The sequence below is a fragment of the Thamnophis sirtalis genome, unplaced genomic scaffold (assembly GCF_051295495.1).
Source record: "Thamnophis sirtalis isolate CommonGarterSnake01/CBP01778 unplaced genomic scaffold, rThaSir2_p1.2 scaffold_13, whole genome shotgun sequence".
NCBI classification, from domain to species: domain Eukaryota; kingdom Metazoa; phylum Chordata; class Lepidosauria; order Squamata; family Natricidae; genus Thamnophis; species Thamnophis sirtalis.
This window is the reverse complement of record NW_028261393.1, coordinates 18,226,250-18,242,007: the sequence shown is the minus strand read 5'-3', so window position 1 is coordinate 18,242,007 and position 15,758 is coordinate 18,226,250. Positions and strand designations below refer to the sequence as shown.

Sequence of the window (15,758 nt, the reverse complement as noted above, 5' to 3'; positions counted from 1 at the left end):
CTTTGGAGTCCTGTCAGGATCAAACTCTTGGTTATGGGCAGAGTTAGCCTTCAATACTGCATTCTGAACACTGCTCAACCAGGGCTCACTTATTTGATAGCAATACAATAAACAGCCTATGCCAGGAACTGCATATTCTTCTTGCAATCGAGAACATGAAATATAACCTGGTTTGCTTAATATACTTTTTTGGTATTTAGGGGACAGGTAAAAGTAAGTGAGGAAAACAGACCTGGCTTGCAGGATATCCAATCCAACTGTGATAAATGGGCGATGTTGAAATGGAAAACCAAAAGATAACAGATCTCCTTTGTTAAGCAAAGAGCACATTCCATCTACGTATCTTGGAAAGTTTATGAGGCTGCGAGGCAGTTGCTACAGTACTATTCAATCTTCTCTCTTGCCCTCTCCCTCTCCCAGTTATGGAATCTCTGGGAATTCTGCCTGCCATTGCCAAATAAACTATAAACCTGGTGGAGTTTTGAAAAAATATCTTCTTAAGAGGGAGGAAAGGGTGCCATTTTTGCAAGACAAATAGGCAATGTTTGCTGTGCCACCTGGCATCTGGGAAACATCCCAGGAAGGATTAGTTAGGTCAGTTAACAGAACAGAATAACAGAGTTGAAAGGGACCTTGGAGATCTTCTAATCCAGGGGTCGACAACCTTAAACACTCAAAATGCCACAAAGGTCCTAACAGGAAGCCCCCCCATTCAATTCTGGAGCCGATCGGAAGTCCGTTTCCCCCACCATAGAGTCTCCTCCTAGCATGGCATCCTTTTCCCTCTACCTGTCCTAACCAAAAGCCCTATCAATTGTGGAGCCGACTGGCAACAGGGAGCCACAGCAGAGGCATGAAAGAGCCACATGCGGCTCCAGAGCCGTGTGTTGCTGACCCCTGTTCTACTCCAACCCCCTGCTCAGGCAGGAAACCCTATACCAGGGCTGTCAAACTCAAGGCCTGTGGGCCAAATCCGGCCAGCGGGGTGCTTAGATCTGGCCCACGGGGCCCCCCAGGAAACAGTTAAGGACCAGCCGGCAGTGCCTCTTCCAGCAAAAAGAGACTTCAGGGAGTGTGTGTGCGGCCCTTCTGAGTGCCATCTTCACTGATACAGGAGGCCATCGCAGCTGGAAATGAAGCTTAGGAGCGCGTTTTCGCAGGCAGAATGTTCAGGCCATCATAGACACTCCCGACACGAATGTCATCAATCTGGCCACGCCCCCCCCCGAGGTCAAACACAAGGCTGATGCGGCCCTCAATGAAATCAAGTTTGACACCTCTGCCTTATACCTCTTCAGACAAACGGTTGCCCAATCTCTTCTTAAGAACTTCCAACCTTTTCGACATATATTTCAAGTTTACAAACCAATGCAGCCAGAGTTCTAGGATGGGTTATTAATAGAGATTTTGGTGCATGAGGTGAGATCCTAGGAAAATTTCCTGCAAGGCACTTATAAAAGTAATTGCAGGAGTGCAAAAGTTTTTTGGAAATAAACCTCCCAGCACCAGCTGCCCCCATGCCGGTGAATTTCAGACATGTCCAGTTTGAATTTTCCAGGATTTTTAACTAGAAGGATTGCAATTCTCAGCATATCTGGAGAGCACCAGATTCTGGGAGAGAATGAAGATTTATATTCTACTAAGGTCACCGACTTTTGCTCAGTTGTATTTTGTCTTGCTTTTCCTGAACTATGGGCCATACCTCCAGCACTGTGTGAAAGGGTAACAGAACCTGATCTGGAGGCAGGAAGGGGAGTGCAAGAGAAGTATTTTAAAATATGTTTGTCCCTTGGGCATCCAAGGAACCTAGCAGGCTGCAAAATACATACAAACAGAGTCGGCTAAAAAATAATAGTTAAATGAATACCCCTATCCTGTAAGTGCACATTCAGCAGAGTTAAGCAGGCATGCAGGCTTAAAGCACTATCAGGCTATATACTCACACCAGAACAACCAGACACAAGAACATTTTTTCCCCAAACGCCATCACTCTGCTAAACAAATAATTCCCTCAACACTGCCAAACTAGTCACTAAGTCTGCATTACTATTAGTCTTCTCATCGTTCCTATCACCCATCTCCTCCCACTTATGACTGGAGGACTGTAACTTTGTTGCTTGTATCCTTATGATTTATATTGATGGTTTCCTAGTATGATTTGATTGCTTATCTGTACCCTATGACAGTGGTTCCCAAACTTGGCAACTTTAAGACTTGTGGACTTCAACTCCCAGAATTCTGGGAGTTGAAGTCCACAAGTCTTAAAGTTGCCAAGTTTGGGAACCATTGCCCTATGACTATCATTAAGTGTTGTACCTTATGATTCTTAACGAATGTATCTTTTCTTTTATGTACACTGAGAACATATGCACCAAAAACAAATTCCCTGCATGTCCAATCACACTTGACCAATAAAGAATTCTATTTTTTTTAAACATTTCCCATTTTCTAAACAATCTCCAAAACTAGTGATATAACTGCAGTGACTACGTTCATACAAAATGTCAAAATGATCAAAATGTGCTGCCTGGCAACCAGCATGTATTTCTGATGGTTCCAGCATCTGAAGGGTCACACGATCAACATTTGTGACCGTCCCAGGCAGATCCCAACAAGCAAAGTCAGTAGGCAAAGTCACAGGATTTGCTTAACAATTGTGGCAAACCAGGTCATATAAAATCAGGCATGGCCATACAATGACTCACTTAGCAGTGGAAGTTTCCGTTCCAATTGTGGTTATAAATTGAGGATTACCTGCAAAGGGTTAGCGCATTATCTGGACATACCAATTGCATGCTGTTGACTGGGGTTAAGTGTGTTGCCTGAACCTGGCCATTATGCAAGTTGAATTGAATTGAATTGAATTTATTGGTCTTGTATGCCGCCCACTCCCGAAGGACTCCGGGTGGCTTACAATAAACAAAGGAACGGGATAAATAGACAATAGACAAACAACAATTTAAAATGCACAACATTCATAGTTCCCATGGGGCTGACTATTTCAACAGCCCCCCAGCCTGCCGGAGCAGCCAAGTCTTCGTGGCTTTGCGGAAGGCCGGGAGAGTAGTAAGGGTCCGGATCTCCACGGGGAGCTTGTTCCAGAGGGCTGGAGCTGCAACAGAGAAGGCTCTCCCCTGGGGAGTCACCAGCCGACATTGGCTGGCAGATGGGATCCGGAGGAGGCCTAGTCTGTGCGATCTGATTGGTCTATGGGAGGTAATTGGCAGGAGGCGGTCTCTCAGGTACCCATGTAAGGCTTTATAAGTAATGACTAGCACCTTGAAGCGAGTCTGGAGACTAATAGGTAGCCAGTGCAGCTCGCGGAGGATAGGTGTAACGTGGGTGTACCTGGGTGCACCCACGATCGCTTGCGCGGCTGCGTTCTGGACTAGCTGAAGTCTTCGAACACTCTTCAAGGGCAGCCCCATGTAGAGCGCGTTACAGTAATCCCGCTTTGAGGTCACAAGGGCGTGAGTGACTATCTGAAGGGCCTCCCAAGTCTGCATGCATAAGAGCCATAAAAAAAAGAACATTTTTGCACCAGAGCTGGACGCAGTAAATTAACTGTATTACTGCAATTTCAGCTCAAGAAACATTTTCATTGCTTTCCCAAGACATGAAGGACTAGCTGGTTCTCTCTTCACCTTCCACACATATACAGGAGCTGCTTGGCGTGCCAACTGAATGTTACTTCTTACACTAGTGCTGTGAGCGCAATCACAGCTTGGTCTGAGGACACCAAACAAGTGAACACATCCAAATAAGCTGTTTGGGCCACGTTCAGCTCTTACATCCAGCCACAGGTTTTTCTTTTAATCCTGCATGTTAAATCAGTTAAAGTGCCCTGGTTTACACAGGCCAAATTACACACTTGCATGCTTAGTCAATAATTAAGGTTTGGCAACCACAGTGGCTGAATTTCCGTACAAAATGATGGCTTAGTTGTGAAATGGGAAGCCAATTTAATCTCCTACAGAGGGAAATGCGGGGAAGGGGAGGGCTTATCTGATAGAATGGCCACATTCAAGTGGAAAAGACCTTAAAGACAATCTCAGCATTTTGCACAAAGGCTCAACAAAAACTAGAACTGTGTACACATGCAATAAGGCTCAGGTGATATAATAATCTATTAATAAAATCTGGATGTTATCAAACTATTCATGAACAAGTTTTAGGTTTCCTTTAGTTAGAGGAATGTAAAATTGTGCAGTTTGGCACCAAGCTAGAAAGCGGAAGATCCTGAATTCTAGTCCCACCTTATCCATGAAAGTCAGCTGGGTGACTTTGAGCCAATTACCAGGAGACGCGAGTTCTAGACCTGCTTTAGGCATGAAAGCCAGCAGGGTGACTTGGGCCAGTCACACACCAACTCTTACCCAACTCACTTCACAGGGTTGTTGTTGTTGTTGTTGTTGTTGTTGTTGTAATTATAGAAGGAGGAAGCTCCTATTTGGAAAGGTTTACCACCTTGAGTTATTTGTAAAAGTAATAAAGGTGGAATAGAAACAAGCAAAATAAAGCAGAGCAGAACAAAAACTGTTCGAGAAATACCACTCTAGTCCAGTTGATTTCATAGTAAAGAATTGCAAATGTCAACTGCTATCCAGAGTTTGGGTCATTTTCATCAAGAAATAAATCCACGTTTTGTAGGTCATACCAAACGTAAAACTATATATTTTATGTTGCAAGCCACCAAAGGTCATTATATATGAGATGGGCAGGAAATAAATTTCATAATAAATAAAATAAAAATCTAATAGAATCATGGATCACGCTAAACCATTATATAGTTTATTTGGATTGGAGCAGGGGTGTCAAACTCATGATGACACGTCATCATGTGACATATCACAACTTCCCCTCCCCCTTGCTAAAATGGGGCTGGGCGTGGCCAGTGCATGATGCATCCGGTCCGCGGGCCACGAGTTTGATACCCCTGGGTTAGAGTAGTGACTGGCCATAACTTCCAAACTGCTAATAAGATATTAATGTTTCGTAAGCTTTTGCTGCAGATTGGCTAAAGTATTAAAATGTATTAGATGGCAGCAGTACATTTATTTTCATACTTTGAACTGATAAACAAATTCATGAGTTTTTCCTCCTTGTGGAATAGTCCAGTAAATATTTCATTTCTTTGTACAGAAAAGGAAGGAGTGAATAAACAAGCTGGGGGTAAACTGAGAATAACGCTTTATATGGTTGATACAAGGCTTCATTATGTAATATAATGTTTAATATGGTTAAAAGGTTAAGTCCAAAGCATAACAGCCAAGAACAATAAGCCTCTCTGCTAATATTCTGCATTAGAACACAAACGGGTGACTTACCAATATTGGGCTGAACAAATCTGACTTGGCTCACATCTGCAAACCTTTCCCAAATCACCTGAATGAACTGATTATGTGTCATTTTAACAAACTCCTTGTGGGACTTGCCCCCACCCATCTGTAATTTCCTGTTACTCCCAATCATACTTCCGATTCCCCTACTACTCCTACAAGAGACACAACTTTTCCAACATTAAAGCCATGTTTCTCAATCATCAACCATGACCTAATACTTTAGAAGGGATATTACGTCTTTTTGATCAAGATTGTCTTTGTAAATAAAATAAGGAAAGATAATCTATTATTTGAATTCTTTTTAATACAGGACTCTGCTGAACAAGATTTAAGTAGCTGGCTTTTCAATTCAGGAAGACTCTTGTAAAAATATGGGTGTCTGTGGGGGGGGGGGGTCGTCTCCTTAGGAGTTCAACTCAAGTTCCAGTCGCTGGTTGAAAAGAAAGTGGGAGGATACATACAGTATGTTACCGAGTGTTGATAATCTGGCTTGACCTGTAACATTACGAAGAACTGTGTGCAGACAGTCTTCCATCGGATTAGCTAAACTTTCAAATCAATAACATTCATTAATCAAACATGCAAATGAAACCCTTCTGAAGAAATGGCCTGAGCCTTGTGAAAGAAAGGCAACTGGGTGATTTCCAGATTCCAGGGAACTATAACACCCCCCCTCCATTCCCTTGCCACTGGGCCAGCTGCTTGGGGCTTCTGGGAGTTGAAGTCCAAAACATCTGGAAAGGAAAGGGAGGGGGGCTGTTTATTTTTCCCTACCAAGACTGGACTTCCTGTCCAACCAATTCCCCTTTTCACTTCTGGGGGATATAAACCGCTGTTCCCAGAAGAGCTGAACTCCCAAATCCCAGCAAACTGTCTACAGCAGGGGTTCCCCCAAACTTGGCAACTTTTAAGACTTGTGGACTTCAACTCCCAGAATTCTCCAGCCAGCAGAGCTGAATATAAGGTGGCATTCCCAAATAACTGAACTCCCAAATCCCAGCAAACTGTCTTACAGCAGGCGTCCCCCAAAACTTGGCAACTTTAAGACTTGTGGACTTCAACTCTTCAAGCAAAGCTGGCTGGAGAATTCTGGGAGTTGAAGTCCCACAAGTCTTAAAGTTGCCAAGTTTGAAGACCTCCCGTCTCTACAGGTTAAGAGGGCAACATATCCTATTCACTGGATAGAAGAACGTCTGCCGTGGAATCCAGCGGACCTCCACGTGGAATTGTAGGGATTTCGGGTGGGTTCAGCGAGGGCTGAAAACAGTTTCCCACAAGGCAAGACAAAAGGGGAGAGAGATTTTACCTGGATCCGCAGCGCCGGCAGCCCTCGGCGGTGCAAATGTCAAACTTTCGCCGGCCCAGCCCTTTCGGAGTTGGCCTGGCCTCCGATCTCCTGCCCAGAGGGATCTTCGAGGGGTGGGTGGCGAAAAGACGGGCAGCGACGGAAGAGTTCCCCCCTCCCAAAAAACGGAGCCGGGGGTGGGAACGCTGCCCAAGCGGAGGAGGAGAGGGAACGAAGCATCCAAGGTGGGGGAAAGTGTCACCCCTAGCGCTACCTGGGCCGGGCCTGCCTCGACTTCCTGGCGGAAGGCCTCCAGCCGCTCCGGGAAGCCCCCTGGGGAAGGGCCGAGCTTACCTTTCCCCAACACCGAGGGGCGCTTTTCTCTCTCTCTCCCCTCCTCCTCCTCCTGGGAAATCGTTGCCCGCCACCCCCCCAGCCCCGCCCTGGCATTTACCTGCCCGGCCAGGTGAACCGCGTCTGGGGCCCCTCCCTCAGCTGTCCCACGTGACACGCGAGCTGCCTGGAAGGCCACGCTGCTCCGGAAGGCAGGCGAGCCCTCTCGGGGATGGGTTTGGGAGGGGAGCGGGGTGGTGGTGGAAAGAGACGCCGCCGACCGACGGCTCGTCGCGGGCGCTGGGTTCCGCTCCTTGCCCTCGGGGCAGTGGACTTTCGCCCGGCCTCTCAGGGCAACGAGAAAGAATTTTAGAATAGCAGAGTTGGAAGGGACCTTGGAGGTCTTCTAGTCCAACCCCTTGCTTGGGCAGGAAACCCTACACCACTTCAGACAAATAGCTATCCAACATCTTCTTAAAAACTTCCAGTGTTGGAGCATTCACAACTTCTGGAGGCAAGTTGTTTCGTTGATTTATGGTTCTCACTGTCAGGAAATTTCTCCCTAGTTCTTTTTTTAAAAATAGTATGTATTGAATTTTCCGACATTTAAAAAGACCAGACACAAAACACAAATTTATACTTATTACAGCTTTTCCACATCGGTATCAATATCTTTCGTAACAATGGTATTTATAAAAATTCTATCTCTATTTCACTGTCCTAAGTTATATCCTTATTTAGGTTATAATAGCATCAAATCAATATCTATTTCCTATACCTTTTACATTCTATATATTATACTTTAACATTTTATACCCTAAGTTTTAGTTCTGTTGCTTCTCTCCTTGATTAGTTTCCACCCATTGCTTTTGCTTCTTGCTTTACACTCAGGTGCCTTGGAGAATAGCTTGACCCCCTCTTCTTTGTGGCAGCCTCTGAGAAATTGGAACCCTGCTATCATGTCTCCCCTAGTCCTCCTTTTCATTAAACTAGACATACCCAGTTCCTGCAACTGTATCATGCAGTTAGGGAGAGGTTCTGGAAGGAACTCTGTGTATGCTCGACGGCACGGGGAAATCTTATCTGATGCGTCATCTCCCCGATTCAGAATACTGGTGGGGAGAACCCACTCACCTATAAAGAGCCTTGGGAACAGCACTTGGGGGAATTCCAAAGCTGGAGGACATATTTATTTATTTTATTTATTGGATTTGTCAATCATTTACAAGATAATCGGTATAGGAATAAATATGAGTATGAATGAAATGGATACGAATAAATGGGGACAGTAGGACAGGGACAGTAGGCACGATGGTGCACTTATGCAAACAAACAAATACGTTTATGGAAAAGTTTCCAAAGGAGCCTTCCAACATCTGGAGCCCTCCACCATATAGCCAGCACAGGGCAAGAGATTCCAAGGACACTGATTGATTGATTGACTGATTATGTGCCATCAAGTTGTTCTCAACCCTTTCAACCACCTAGATAAAAGTCTATAGACATTCTCAGTCATCCAGGTCATGGTTGTCCCAATGGTGCGTTTTCTGGACTTTCTTGTTTTTTTCTTTTGAAGATGTTTCGCTTCTCATCCAAGAAGCTTCTTCAGCTCTGACAGAACAGTAGGGAATGGAAGGATTTATATTCCTTAGAGATAGCTGGACATTTGCATCCTTTCAGAGGGTCCTTGAAGCCCTTGGAGGTTTATCTGTGCCCTCAGGATCACCTGAGTAGCGCTAATGGTTTCTGTAGTCTGCAATTTTTCTCTCTGGAAATTCATTCCTACTTCCACACCATGCAAAGGGCGTTCATCCCAAATTGCATAGATAAAAGTCTGTAGAGTTTTTCAGTTATCTAGGCCAAGGTTGTCCCAAAGGTGCTTTTTCATGAGGCAACTGGACTTTCTTGTTTTTTCTTCTTTTGGAAATGTTTCAAGGTGACCTGGAGGACACAGGTAAACTTCCAAGTGCTTCAACGATCCTCTAAAATAGGGGTGCCAAACTTGCAGCCTGCGGGCCGGATGTCTCACGCGCTGGCCACACCCACACCCAGTTTAGCGAAGGGGAAAAAATTCACGATATATCATGTGACAACACGAGTTTGACACCTCTGCTCTAATAGGATGCAAATGACCAGCTGTCTGCAAAGAATATAAATCCTTCCATTCCCCACTATCCAGTCAGAGCTGAAGAAGCTTCTTGGATGAGAAGCGAAACGCCTTCAAAGAAAAAAAACCAGAAAGTCCAGTTGCCTCCTGAAAAAGCACCTTTCAGTCAACCACCTAGATAGATTTTCTTCAAGATAATCCTGGGGCTTTCAACCTTCCCAACAGTGCATTCATCCCTAGTTTACATGGAGATTCTTAGTTATCTAGGTCAGGGGTTCCCAACCTTTCGGACCTCAGGAACCAATAAATTCATAATTTTAAATTCTGCGGACCACTAATATGATCTGCCTAATGGGTGGGCGTGGCTAGGTGGTCATGTGACTGGGTGGGCATGGCCAACTTGATGTCACTCACGTCGAGGGGTGCCTCACCGGCCTCTACTTGCCCCTCCCCTCCCAGCCACTCTTCGCCTGCCTGCCTGGGCTCCTTAGGGCCCCAATAGTTGTTGGAGCTAAGCAGCCACCATGAGAAAGAGTTGGCAAAACAGCTGGCTCAGTTAAAATTGGATCTCACCAAGAAGGAGGCTCAGCAGAAGCACCAGGACTATTAGCATAGGTTTTCCAAGCAGATAGAAAACCTGTGGGAGTGCAAGGCCAGGTACTGGCGCCTGCAGGCTCAGCGGGCTGAGATGGTCAGCCAGTTCCAGGCCATGATGCAGTCCCACTGGAACAAGGCCCTCTGGCTCTTCGACACCAGCGGAGCTTCCCTCCAGCCTTCGCCCAAAGCCCCGCACCAGGAGGCCAAGTCAGAATTTCTGCCCCCCTCCGACCCGCACAAAAGGATCCCGAAGTGCGGAGACTCTTTGCAGCAACACAAATGTTCATTGCACATATCTGGCCCAAGGGCCGTAGTTTGAGGATCCCTGATTTAGTGCAATATAAAAAATGCAAATAAATTTTCTGTGGACCACCAAAATTTTCTCACGGACCACCAGTTGGTGACCGCTGGTCTAGGTCATGGTTGTCCCAAAAGTGCTTTTTCCAAAGGCAACTGGACTTTCTTTGCTTTTCCTTGAACATGTTTTGCTTCTCATCCAGTTCTGAACTGAAGAAGCTTCTTGGATGAGAAGTGAAATGTCTTCAAGGAAAAAGAGTCCAGTTGCCTTTGGAAAAAGCACCTTCGGGACATCACCATGGTAACTGGGTCCACCCACTTTGCTGCCGGTGTCCTCTTTCCTTCCCCCTTAACACCCCCTGGGCGCTTTTTCAAGAGCTGGATCTTCACATAACCTGTTTGAAGTAGCATAATTTGACCCTGGTCATTTGTGCCTCAAGCAAGAACTCTGAGCGGTTTTGTTTGATGATTCCTTGTTTTGTTTTCTTGACTGTCCAGAATATTCTCAGGAGTCCTCTCCAACACCAGTATTCAAGGCTATCAATACTCTTTCCTTACTGCTTTTCAGATAGATACTATAAGGTAAAGGTAAAAGTTCCCCTCGCACATATGTGCTTGTCATTCCCGACTCTAGAGGGCGGTGCTCATTTCCGTTTCAAAGAGCCAGCGCTGTCCAAAGACGTCTTCGTGGTCATGTGGCCGGCATGACTAAACACCGAAGGCACACGGAGAGTGCTGTTGCCTTCCCACCAAAGGTGGTTCCTATTTTTCTGCTTGCATTTTTACATGCTTTCGAACTGTTAAGTTGGCAGAAACTGGGACAAGTAACGGGAGCTCACTCCATTACGCGGCGCTAGGGATTCCAACCTCTGAACTGCCAACCTTTCTGACTGACAAGCTCAGCATTATAGCTACTAAGCAACCACATCCCTATAGATACTGTACAGTAGCACAAAAATTTGGAGGGTCCTCATACACCTTGGTAGGATGGCGGGATAGCCCAGCAATTAAGATATTGGGCTGATTGGATGGAAAGTTGGCAGCCAAGATTTAAGCCTAGATTTGAGCCTAGACTTCAGCACCATGTGATGGGGAGAACTCCCATTCTTGCCCCAGCTCCTGCAACCTAGAATAGAATAGAACCTTGGTCATCTAATCCAGGGGTCTCCAACCTTGGCAATTTTAAGCCTGGGGGACTTCCACTCCTAGAATTTCCACCAGGCTTAAAGTTTCCAAGGTTGGAGATCCCTGTTCTAATCCAACCCCTTGCCCAAGCAGGAGACTCTACACCATTTCTGACAGATGGCAGTCCAGTCTCTTGAAAGCTTCCAGTGATGAAGCTCCCACAACTTCTGATCCATTGGTCAGAAAATGTTCCATTGGTTGATTGCTCTCACTGTCAGAAACTTTCTCCTTATTTCCAGGTTGATTGATCCCATTATTCCTTGTCTGGCCTTCAGATGCTTTGGAAAATAGCTTGACCCTCTCTTCTCTGTAGCAGCCCCCCAAATACTGGAACACTGCTATCATGATTCCCCTGGTCCTTCTCTTCACTAGACTAGCTGTGCCCAGTTCCTGCAACCACTCTTCATATGTTTTAGCCTTGAGTCTCCTAATCATCGGTTGCTCTTCTCTGCACTCTTTCTAGAGTCTCAACATCTTTTACGTAGTGTGGTGACCAAAACTGGTTGCAGTAGGTAAATCCTTACTAGGTGTGGCTTTATTAAGGTTTTATAGAGTGTTATGAGTACCTTACGTGATCTTGATTGAACCCCTCTGTTAATGCAATTTAGGATTGCAAATGCAATTAGATAAATAGATACCACTTCAGTGGGAAGGTAACAATGCTCTGTGACGTCATGCTGGCCACATAACCACGGAAATGTCTTTGGACAGCACTGGTTCAATGGCCTTGAAATGGGGATCATAAATGTTAGTACAGAAAATAAGAAGGTAAACAATACTTTAATGTAAGAAGAAACCTAGCTACAAACTTTTTGGTTATATTATTACTATTGTTACTATATCATTATTATTGTTATTAGTTTGTATGTCAAGTTTAACACCAGTTTTCTTTTCTTTTTTGGTCTTTTTATTTGTAAATGATATATACCCCGACAATGTACTGTTTTTCAAAAAAATGTCTATGAATAAAATTTATTTTTTTAAAAAAGAAATGGGGATCAGCATCACCCCTTATAGTCGACAACGACTAGCAGAGTAAAATCCACGGGGAATATTGTTTTTTTTACCTGTATCATCCTCCTTGGTGAAAATTATTGGGGTTATGACAATCCAACCGGAGGGATGAGAAAGCAGGGTGATGATCAATGAGTGAATTGAAAGACCAATCTGAAAAGTGATATAATCAATTCATTGTTTCATAATGAATTTTCCCTTGCATGCCCCCCCCTCTCTGGAAGCCTCTTTCTATTTCTATTCTAGGGACCCTTTTTGTTTGTTCGTTTGTTTATTGGATTTATATGCTGCCCTTCTCCCAAAGGACTCAGGGCGGCGTACAACATTAAAAAAAAACACATATTACAAAAGTTAAAAAGAAAATTAGATAGAGTATCCAAAAAAAAACCAACACTTTCATTTGCTGCTATTAATAAAACAATTCATTAAAATAAATTAATAATTAAATGATGAAAACTAATAACTTTTTTGATTTTTTTTTATTACTGTGAGAGTGATGCAGCTCCTTGAAAGTGTTTATTCTGACTTGGAAGCCATACAGCAGAAGACCATCTACATGCCAGATGTATGAGTTACTGGCAGAAAGGGCATCTTCAAAAGAACTTTCTTGTTGATCTAAGTAGACATTTTTTTTTTTTTTAGACATTTTATTAGGATTTATAGGCCGCCCTTTTCCCTGAGGGGACTCAGGGCAGCTTACAATCACAGGGAAGGGGGTGCAATATCAAAAGACAAACAATGTGTGAACCAAAGAAAATAATAAAACACAACTTTCATTCAACAGTCAACACTCGGGCGGGTAAATTGGAAACCTATCCCCAGGCCTGATGGGAGAGCCAGATCTTGAGGGCTGCGCGGAAGGTCTGGATGGTGGTGAGGGTACGGATCTCGACGGGGAGGTCGTTCCACAGGGTCGGAGCTGCAACAGAAAAGGCTCTCCTCCGTGTAGTCGCCAGTCGGCATTGACTGGCGGATGGGATTCGGAGGAGGCCCAGTCTGTGCGATCTAATCGGTCGGAGGGAGGTGATCGGCAGAAGGCGGTCTCTCAAGTAATTAATTAGATACATGGAAAATTTTATCAGTGGGCATGCTTGCCCCAAATTTCAGTGTTTCAGTATGAAACACTTTTTCATACTGTTAAAAAGTATGCTTTGTATTTAACATTCTAAACAAACATCTGCTGTTGATTGACATAAAAACAACATACTGAAATATTGAATAACTAAATAATGAAGGATTATAAATTGAATAAGCAAGTAATGGAAGATTTTAATTTAACCCAAATGTTTGTATTATTATTAGCATTATATAAGCTTGCTAAATGTAATATGAGCAATAATATTCTATTTGTATTAAAAGATATGACACTTAGAATAAGGTGATTGGCATAAAAACGGCACATTGAAATATTGAATAACTAAATAATAAAAGATTATAATTTAATAAAAATATGTATATTGTTACTAGAATTATATAAGCGTGTTAAATGAAACAAGTATGATTAATATTATTTTATTTGTATAAACGTGCATGACACTCAGGTGCCACGCTGTTCCCGCATTGATATGTTTGTAAAAAATAAAAGACCCAAATAAACATGAAAACAAACATCTGCTACGAAATGATTGTTTTGTAACCAGAGAAATGAAGCACATTTGTGAAATTGGATGATTAACAGCTTCACATGTTGTGCGAGTCTTCCCAATTGTGATTTCATCCATAAACCCTGATTAAACAATGAGACAAGCTATTGATAATTGAGTTTGATTCTCACTATTTTAAGCTATGCCCAGCATGGATACCTTGGAACTAAATTGCCATAATTTCTTGGAAACAGTATTATGGTGGTTTGGGATATAGAGAACTCAAGTCCCACTTTTGAGAAGGCTAGCTCAGAAGGACAAGAAGGAGGAAGGAAGGAAGGAAGGAAGGAAGGAAGGAAGGAAGGAAGGAAGGAAGGAAGGAAGCAAGCAAGCAAGCAAGCAAGCAAGCAAGCAAGCAAGCAAGCAAGCAAGCACGCACAAAACATGGCTAGACCATACACTTAATCTTTAACTATGGCCACAACGGAGTCCAAAATTGATGTTGCTAAGCATGATCATAAACAGGGATCACATGACTCCAGGACTCAGCAACCATTGTAAAATTTTATGCTGTTTGCCAAGTGCCAAAATGTCGGACATGGATGCTATGATGGTCATATCATAAGGCGATTTTTCAGTGCTATCATCACTTCAAATTGTTGTTAAGTGACTGGTTGTAAATCAAGGACTATCTGTATATGGTTCTGCAACTATTAAAAGAAAATGATGATATTGACCTTTCTAAGACTGGACTCAGTTAACCAAACCAAGCAAACAAACGAACAGCTTTGAGACATTTGGAGATCCAAAAAGCTTCAGAAAAATGATATAAAAAGGGAGTCTATATTGGAAATTTGCATCCAGTAGGTGGCAGTTTAGAGCACCGTGCTGCTTAATTAATGCTGTTGTTCCTGACTTATAAAAGCCATGGTGTTTGAGTCCTTGAAAACAGTGATTTGCAAATGGATTTAAAAGCCACTAGCGCAGCCTAGTGTTTTCACAGCCCACTATTTTTCTGAGTTAAATGCTCCTTTGTTCTGGTTTCTTTTACTCATGGGAGGGTGCAAGCCAGCATTACTCTTGTGGCACTCAGGAATGGATAGGGCCATAGCATTTGGTGGAGCTTTTAAGGGTCCGCATGAGTGCCATCAGCCTTATTGATGCTTATTTCACCCATTCATATGCCAGAGATTCCTTTTTCAAATGGTCCTCGGAAGCCATAAGAACTCTGGTATGGCCCTCAAACTAATGAAAGTTGCAGACCTCTGCTGTTCATCCTCACAACATAGGAGAAATTATGCACCTGTCATAGGTGAACAACACTTACAGCATCACTTTTGAATGGGGAGTGGGAGTGATGGGTTTTATGTTGGGGATTTTTAATGCTGTAAGTCACCTGGAACCACTTTGTGAGTTGAGCGACCACATACATTTGTTGATAGTGATAGCTAGCTAGCTAGCTAGATATAAATAGAGATAGATAGTTATAGATAGATAAATAGGTAGGTAGGTAGGTAGGTAGATATAAATAGATAAATAGGTAGGTAGATAATAGCTAGATAGCTAGATAGCTAGATAGCTAGATAGCTAGATAGCTAGATAGCTAGATAGATAGATAGATAGATAGATAGATAGATAGATAGATAGATAGATAGATATAGATAAATAGAGATAGGTAGATAGGTACATAGATAGAGAATAAAATAGATAGATATTAAGAGAGAGAGACGGAGGGAGGGAGGGAGGTAGAGATAGAGATAGAAAGAAATAGAGATAGAAATAGAGATAGATATAGATAGATAAATAGAGGTAGGTAGACAGACAGACAGACAGATAAATAGATATGGATAGATGATTACACACTACTGGGGTGCCTAGACAACCCAGCTGAAGGCCTTGGGCCAGAGGTGATATTCAGCCCCTTCTGACCAGTTCTGGAGAACTGGTAGTGAAAATTTTGAGTAGTTCGGAGAACGGGTAAATACCACCTCTGACTGGCCCTGCCCCCATCTATT

The 15,758-nt window shown here is 43.4% G+C and overlaps 1 protein-coding gene across 3 annotated transcripts in view; it reads right to left on the bottom strand.

Annotated features, from left to right (window-relative positions):
• The window catches only part of KDF1 (keratinocyte differentiation factor 1), a 31,706-nt gene extending 24,650 nt beyond the window's left edge, over positions 1-7,056 (bottom strand). For all 3 annotated transcript variants that reach the window (XM_087727130.1, XM_087727132.1, XM_087727133.1), the window contains exon 1: positions 6,649-7,056. The gene's annotated coding sequence lies outside the window, so the exon portion shown is untranslated. The remainder of the gene's footprint in view (positions 1-6,648) is intronic.
• Positions 7,057-15,758: the final 8,702 nt, after the last annotated feature.